Raw genomic sequence first — 8,980 nt, 5'->3', positions numbered from 1 at the left:
TTCTACTTCTATATTCACCACTATTCTGGAAGTTCTAGATAGTACGGTAAAGAAAGACAAAGAGAAAAGTATAAAAGTTTTAAAAGGAAAGAATAAAAATGCCATTATCATAGATATATAATTATGCATGTGAAAATCCAAACGAATCTATGGATACATTATTAGAATTAATTTTAAAATTTTGTACATTTTCTAGATACAAAATCAATACTAAAAACCAAATGTATTCATATATATCTGCAATAGGCAATTAAAACATAAAATTCTAAAAATACACCATTTATAAAAACATAAAAAATATCAAATATCTAGGATCAAATCTTACAAAAGATGTGCAAGGCCTTTCTGCAGACAACCATAAAATATTGTTGAGATACATTAAAGAAGGCTAAACTAAATGGAAAGATATAACATGCTCATAGACTGGAAGATTCAATATTATAAATGTGACATTTCTTCCAAATATACCTAAATATTCAGTGCAATCCCAATCAAAACCCCAAAAGATTATTTTTTTGGAACTTGATAAGCTGATTATAAAATTTATATGGAAAGACAAAGAGTCAAGCATAACCAAGATATTTTTGAAAAGGAAACCAAGGTAAGAAGACATGCTGTACAAGATATGAAGACTTATTATCAAGTTACAGTTATTAAAACAATGTGATGTTAGCACAGGGATATAAACTAGTGGACTAGAATTGAGAATCCAGAATCAGATTACAACATATATGGATACTTGATGTGTGATATAGATGACAATGCAGAGCAGTAGAGATAGGACTGTTTTTTAGTAAATGGTATTAGCTTGACCCCCCCACCACAACATATGCAAGAACTAATTCCAAGAAGATTTGAGACCTAAATATGAAAGACAAACAAATAAATATTTCACAAGATAAATTAGGTGAATTCCTTTATACTTCTGAGTAGGTAAAATTTTCTTTAAATAGACACAAAGGTACTAATCACAAAAGCAAAGAATGAAAAATTTGAGTACGTTAAAATGAAGAAATTCCGTTCATCAAAAGACACCATTAAGAGAGTAAAAAGATAAGCCATAGAGTGAGAGAAGATTTTTACAACAAGGAATTCATATTCAGAAAATACAGTTTAAAAAACAAATCAATGAGAAAATGCCAGACAGCCCAAGAGTTTTGAAAAGGCATTTCACAAAGAGGAAACTTAGTGGGAAATTAACATATCTAAAAGCACCTACTTTCAACAGTAATCTCAGAGACGTGAAATTAAAACCTCTGAAAGATGCCACTATACATCCACCAGAATGATTATAGTTAAAAAGACTAACCATTTCTCCTATCAGTGAGAATGTTAAGCAATAGAAGCTCAATATGTGCTTGTGGGAGTTATAAATAGGTGCAATCCCTTTGTTTAAGTTTGGCAATCTCTACTAAATTTGAAGATACTCAGTATGATCCAACAATTTAACTTATTATTATATAGCCAATGAAAATGTGTGCACAAAAAACTTGTTCAGGAATGTTCATAGCAGCGTTCTATTAAATAGACCCAAACTGGAATCATCCATTTGTAAGGCAACAGTGGAAGAGAAAAATACATTGTCGTACATTTATACAATGGAATACCACATAGTATTGTCAACAACAACAACCAAAAAGGCTATAGATACACACAACAAGAGGAGCACATCTTTAAAACATAATATTGAGCAAAAAAAAGTAAGACATATAAAATTCATACTGAATAATTTCATTTATGTACTTCTTAGAAGCAGGCAAATCTAAAGGTTAGAGTAAGGAGTGCACACTTGGGTGGTTAAAATATGAAGAAGAGAAAGGAGTCAATTCCTATAAAAGTCAAGAGATAACTTTTGAGGGAAAGGTTGAGAAGAATTGTTGGCTTTTCGAGTTCTGTCGATAGTCCACATTCCGTTACTTGACCTGGGTAGTTGTCAGATGCGTGTTCTTTAAGTCGTACTTTTACGTTCTATGTATCTTTTTCTGTATGTTATATTTCATAAAGAAAATATTTAACATCTCTCAGTAAAAAAAAAAAAAAAAACCCAAAGATATCAATGTTAATATCAGATAAAGTAAAATTTGAGGCCAAGAGTAACCCTGACAAAAAGAGAATATTTTCCATTTGATTAAAAACACCAAGAATATATGTTTGTCACAAACTTTCTGTACTCTAAACAATACATAGCAAGATATAGACAGCATGACTCTTAGAAATAAAAATAAAATTTGATAAAACGAATTAAAGAGCTTTTTAACTTCTCTGTCTCAGAATTTGATTGAACAAATAGCCAAAAAAATATAAAAAGGATATAAATGAGTTTCATCACATAATCAGTAGGATAAATTTACTAGATAATCTAGAACTTGGTATCTTATAGAGAATATATATTCTTATATGTCCATAAAAGTAAAAGAAAATCATGATGTACTTAGTCATAAAGAAAATCCTTTTTTTTTTTTGGTGAGGAAGATTTGCCCTGAGCTAACGTGTGCTGCCAATCTTCCTCTTTTTTTTTTTTCTTTTTGGTTTGAGGAAGATGGTTGCTGAGCTAACATCCATGCTAACCTTCCTCCATTTTGTATGTGGGAGGCCTCCACAGCATGGCTGATGAGTGGAGTAGGCCTGCACCCGTGATCCAAACCCGCAAACCCAGGCTGCTGACGTGTGGAACCTCAACAACTTGGTCCCCAGGCTGGCCCAGAAAATCCCTAATGGTACATTTCAAAATGTGAAAGTCTTGGGGCTGGCCTGGTGGTGTAGCAGTTAAGTGCGCGGGCTCCCCTGAGGGGCCCAGGGTTCGCAGGTTTGTATTCCGGCTCGCTGACGCACTGCTTGTCAGGCCATGCTGTGGCGGAGTCCCATGTGAAGTAGAGGAAGATGGGCACAGATGTTAGCCCAGGGGCAATCTTCCTCAGCAAAAAGAGGAGGATTGGCAACAGATGTTAGCTCAGGGCTAATCTTCCTCACACTCACACACACAAAAAAAAAGTAAAAGTCTTACTGGCTACGTTCCGGGACTATCATATGGTCAACTAGATCCATATAAACAGTAAATCAAAACAAAACAAAACCAAACAAACAAAATCCAACAAGTGAAATCAAAACTATACTCTGACGCCATCTAAAAATCAACAAAAATGAGAACCATGCATAGGAAAACTATGAGCTGGTGCTAGGCAGTACTTAGGACTATTCATAGACTTAAAACTTTTACTGTTAATCAAAAAAGGCCAAAAATAGCAACCAAGCTTTTGACCCAAGACAGTAGAAAAGTTAACAAAATAAGCCAAATATATATAATTATCTAATTAATAAAATAAATGCAGAAATTAATAACTTAGAATGCTAAAAATAAATTAAATTAATGAATGAAAGAAGTGATTCTTCAAAAAGATAAATAAAACAGGCAATCTCTTAGAATTTGGGCTTTGAATAAATGGAGAAAATAAAGATATAAAGCATTAACCATGAGACAGTAAAACTACATGAAGAATCTAAGTGAAATATATAATTCTTTAGGAAAGTTGAAATAACCAAAATTGACTTGAGATAGTCCCACCTTGTATATGTGGGCATTAGGGCATCAGTGGGAGAGGCCTTTGTTCTACAATGTTCCAGTGACTCTGAAGTTCATTTCAGGAGGACCCCATTTTGGCTGCAGAGCTCATCATGTTCTTCAGTCCAGCTTTGCCAATAACAGAGGCTATATTCTGTTTTCATTCCCTCCTAGGTCCGGTGTCTATTTTTAAATGTGTTCTGGATGTGAGCGGAAGGAGGTGTGAGTGCTTAGTTTTCCAACATATTCTGGAGTGTAATCAGAATGAAGATTTTCCCAAATCTTTTTATGAGGCAAGCATAGACCTGACGCCAAAACTTGATAAAGAAAGCATAAAAAATAAAAAAAATAGACAATTCTAATTTATGAATGTTATATTTGATTGTATCAAACTGACGTAAGGGAGAAAGGGATCTTGTTCGTGTTACCAAAAAATATAAGAGTATGTCCTTTGGCGTGCTGGAAACAAGTACTTAAAGTTTCCCTTTGTGCAGGTTTCATTCCCGAACATACTTTCACTTGGCTGTGGCAAGGTGTTCACTAGCAGGTACAAGCTGACATTCCATCAGCTTGTAACTCCAGCAGAATAAGAGCATTTCTCTGCTGACAGTTCCAGTAAAGGCCTGAGAAAGGGACTCATTGATCTGCCTTGGCTCCCATGCCCATCATCCCATGCACCATTCATTGTGGCCAGATCTGTGCTCCAGGAGCCAGGAATGGATTTTGTGTCCACTCCTAGAGCAGGGTTAGAGTTAGCCTGACCTGAACCTCATGGGCTGAGAGTGAGGAAGTGATAATTCTCCAAAGGAAAATCAGGCCTCTTACTAAGAGAAAGGAGAATGGATTCTGGGTAGACAAAACAAGAATAAAACAAACGTATACACACAACAAACAAAAAGTACAAAACAGCAACAACATCTAATGTAAGATTAGTTATAAAAATCATAGCAAATCAAATGCAGCTCTCTCTTCAAGGAATGGTATACTGTCAATAAGGAGAATTTATTCCAGGCATGCAAGGATGGTTCAGTATTAGGAAGTCCATGAATACAAATCAGAACATTAATTATTAAAAAAGAAAAATCATGTGAGGGAAAGGCATTGAACTTGATTCAGCATCTATTTCTGGTTAATTGATTCATTCCTACAACAAATATTTCCTGAGCACCAACTATGTGCTAAATTCTTTTCTGGTCACTGGACACGGGAGTGAACAAAATGGGCAAAACTCCCTGCCTCATTGAGGTTACATATTAGTGATTAAAACTCTATGCAAAATAGTAAGAATATGAACCGTCCTAAATTATGGTAAAAATTATCTATCAGATGCTAACAGCTAAATTTATACGAAATATTGAAGCACTAAAGACATTCCCATCCTAGAGTTTTTATTTTATTTGTCTTTCAGGGCACAGTTTTAATAAGGTTTCTGAGAAGTGCAGATATATGTACTATCTGAGTTTGTGCCTGTTCAGAATACCTTTTTACCTCCTTGCAAGTGAAAATAACTTGACTTAGTAGATTTTTCAGCCTTGAATATTTTTCTTTTTAACTCTGTTGCTTCTTTTCCTTCTGGCATTTAATATTAATGAGAAATGATCTGAAGCCAACCTAATTTTTGTTTTTTGGTAGGTAAGCTTTTTCTTCTCACTCTTGCCTGGATACATGTAGGTTTTCTTTTTTCTTCCCTAATACAGGAAAAATTGACCAGAGAGTGTGTATGTGTAGAACTCAATGAATTTGATTGCTCTTTCTGAAATCCTTTCAAACTGAAACATGTCTTTCTTTGATTCAAGAAATATTTCTCTTTTTCTTCCTTCTTTCATTATTTCTCCTCAATTTGTACTTTTCTCTTTCCACGTTTTATTTTATACCTAAATGGGATCTTCTGGATTTATTCCCTACGTCTTTATTTTTCTTCAGTTGTTCCCATCCTCATCTCTTTCCTTTGATTTGTGGGGGACATTTAGAACTTGCTCTCCCTTGCTTTGGTTTTCCTTGGGATCCAGTGCCCTCTTGTTTGTTTGTATTTGGTTGGGGTTTCTTTGTTGTCAGAGAGTCCTTCCTTTATAAAACTTCATGATGTTGTTAGAAGATATATCTATTTAGTTAAACATTCTCAGAATACAAATTAAATATCCTCTCTTTTCCCAGTGATCTTATTTACTAGAAAGATGTTGCTCTGATTCCGCAAGTCTGTGCTTTCCCGGTGTCAGATGTTGAACCTGAATCTGTCAAGAATTATTTTTTGACCTTTCAGATATTTCGTTCTAGACAAGGAGATACTGAAAAGTTTAGATTTATGGTGGTTTTCCTTACCAGTTCTGCATTCCTGAAGCCTGGGAAGGAGAGACAGACAGCCAGAGGCAGTGACGGTCAGGATTTTCGCATTCTTTGTGTTTTGTGTAATCCCGGAGCTAGCTGGCGCTGTGGCCTCATTCGCCTGCCTTCAGGGTTCCATGGTCCCTGGCTCATCTGTCCTTGGAGCTGCTCCAGTCTACCAGTATACCCTTTATGTTGCAAGGTCCAGGAAACCTAACTGAAACAATAGACAATATTTAAACTAGACAATAAAGGGGAACAATGTGCTCAGTTAGCTGAGATAAGGTAAACTCTTCAAGGGTTTTTGCTACAGCCCAGTGATGTTGTCAAGGAACAAGTTTCTTTTGATCTCCCTTCTGTGCCTCTGAAGTGTCAGCTTCACTCCTAGACTTACTTCCTTGAGGAGACAAAGTCGCTGCAGCAGTTCGTGTTCTTCTCTGCACACTATGTGACCTAGCAGGAGAAGGATCTGACTGGCTTGGAACAGGGCATCAGAACTTCTTGTAACTGTTGAAGGGGAATGCAGTTTCGCTAATTGGCTTAGACCAATCTTGGCACTCCTCCTGCCCCCCGGGGTGGGATAGGTAATTCACCATTTCCCTCCCCATCACACCACAGGGTTGAACAGATGATGGGGAGTCACTCAGAATATATTCAGGTTTTTAATGCCCCTTTTAGTGTATTCTCAGAGTTGGAGACAAGTTCCAGAAGTGATTTCAATACTGCAAAGATACACTTATTTAGCTATGTAAGTCTGTTACATTAAGCACCCACTCAAGAGACAGGCTAAAGCACAAGATCAGAAGGGTAACAGTGAGAGTGGGAGATGGCAGTTCAGTCAGCAAGTCAATGTGAAGAGGGTCGATGAGGAATCCAAGAAAGACGGTGATGTGTACGTTTAAGATGAAGGCAGGGGCAAGGCAATAGTCAGTGACCCATGGAGGTGATCAGAGAAACTGACAGCCGGTCCTTGTCAAAGCCTCTCTACTCTGTGCAAAGGCAAGACTCCATGTCTGGGAAGCCTGACCAGGACTAAGGCAGGCCCAGATCCAAGGAAACCATGAAACTAGGCAGTTTATCAAAGCAGTGACTCATTCTTTCTTTCATTCATTCAATAAAAAATTTATTAAAATGCTTAACATGTACATACCAGACAGCATGCTAGGTGCTGGAAGTATTAATACATTGTTTTTGCCTTTAAAAGGTTTAAACTAGTGAGAATAATGAGTAGGACGGGCAATAAATAATGTAGTGCTTTGATAAAAATATGCACAGGGCACTATGGTAACAACCCCAAAATTCTGATCTTACCAAGTCCGGTTGCAAGGAGGAGGGGACAGGCCGGGAAAGGGGGCAGGATAGAGAAAGAGCATTAAGAAGTATTCACTGAGGAGAAACCCAATTATTAATATAAGATCAGACCAAGATGGCTTCTAGAGTGACCTGTCGAAGCCCGTCTATAACATGTCTCTATTTCTAGAACTTAGGTTAGAGACTGTGGGTTGCAGTGTGCAGGGACAGAATCATATAACAAAGGTAACGAAAGTCTGAATGAAAGAGAAAAAAATGCAGAGTGTCCATAAAATATGAACAAACATCAAAAAAGTCATTGTACAGAACACTATTCAGCAATAAAAAGGAATGAAGTACTGATATGGCTACTACATGGATGAACAGTGAAAATATTGTGCTAAGACATACAAGACCAGGTACCACATGACTTCATTTATATTACATGTCCAGAAGAAGTAAATATATAGAGATAGAAAGTAGACTGGTGGTTGCCTAGGGCTAAGGAGTTGGGGGCAAAATGGAGAGTCACTGCTTATGTGTATGAAGTTTCTTTTTGGATGATGAAAATGTTCTAAAATTGATTGTAGTGATGGTTTTACAACTCTGTGAATATACTAAAAACATTTGAATTGGTACACTTTGGGTAAATTGTATGCTATGTGAATTATATCTCAAAAAAGCTGTTATAAACAAAAAACGGTTCATTCGAGGAATACAGAAAAGTTGAGCACAGCTAGAAGTTCAAACATATAGGGTGTAGGGTGTAATAAGAAATTAGTCTCAAGCAATGGTTCTCAACCAGGGTTGATTTTGCCCTAGAGTGGACATTTGGTAAACTCCAGAGACATTTTTGGTTGTCACAACTGGGGTGGTGGTATGACCCGCCTCTGGTGGGTAGAGGCCAGAGATGCTGCTAAATGTCCTATGATGCACGTGACAGCCTCCACAACAAAAAACTATTTAGCCCAAAATGTCAGTGGCTGAGACTGAGAAATCCTGGTCAGAAGAGGCAAGCAGAGGTCAGGTCACGAAGGATTATGGGGTCAGTCAAAGAGTTTGGCCTTCCACTTAAGAGTAGTAAGGAAACATGGTATTCATTGGGGATTGGCATGATCAGATCTGAATTTTAGATAGATCACTTTCAGTGCAGCTCAGAAAATGGATTAGAGAGGCCAGGCGCGCAGAGATAATGGTGACCCAACTAGGGTGGCCATGGAGGGAATGGAGGGATTTGAGAGATTTTAACTTAGGAGGAAGAATTGGGAGAGTATGGTGATTTGTTTGATTCAGGGTTCAGGAAAAGATGGAGAAAGAGGGGTGTCTAGGCAGATGGGTGGCAGTGATGCCATGCACTGAAATAAGAAACAAAGGTGAAGAAGCTGGTTTGGGCAAGAAAATAATAAATTAAATTCTGGACGTACTGAAGGTCCTGTGTAAATCAAAGTGGGGATGTTTAAGGAGTAACTGAAGATAAGGCTATGTACCCTGGGAGAGATTGGCACTGTAGGCAGGCCTCAAGGTATATAAGGCAATTGTACATGGGAATGCCTGGGATCCTAAGAAGAGTGTGGCATGAAATGAGAAGGCAGAACCCTGAGGGGCCTAACAGGGATAGAAAAAAGAACTTGCAAAGGAGACTAACAGAGTAGCTAGAAAGTTGAGGAGAAAAACAAAACAGAAGCACTGGGTGGTCTTATAGAAGTCAAAGGAAGATTGTTTCAAAGAGGCCAATAGTATAAAATCCTGCACAGAGATCAAGAAATATTAAGGCTGAGAATTACTCAATGAATTTAGCAACAAGGAGTT

Source organism: Diceros bicornis, chromosome 15 (genome assembly GCF_020826845.1).
Source record: "Diceros bicornis minor isolate mBicDic1 chromosome 15, mDicBic1.mat.cur, whole genome shotgun sequence".
Classification (NCBI taxonomy): domain Eukaryota; kingdom Metazoa; phylum Chordata; class Mammalia; order Perissodactyla; family Rhinocerotidae; genus Diceros; species Diceros bicornis.
The sequence above is the reverse complement of the archived record's forward strand: the minus strand, read 5'-3'. Positions refer to the sequence as shown.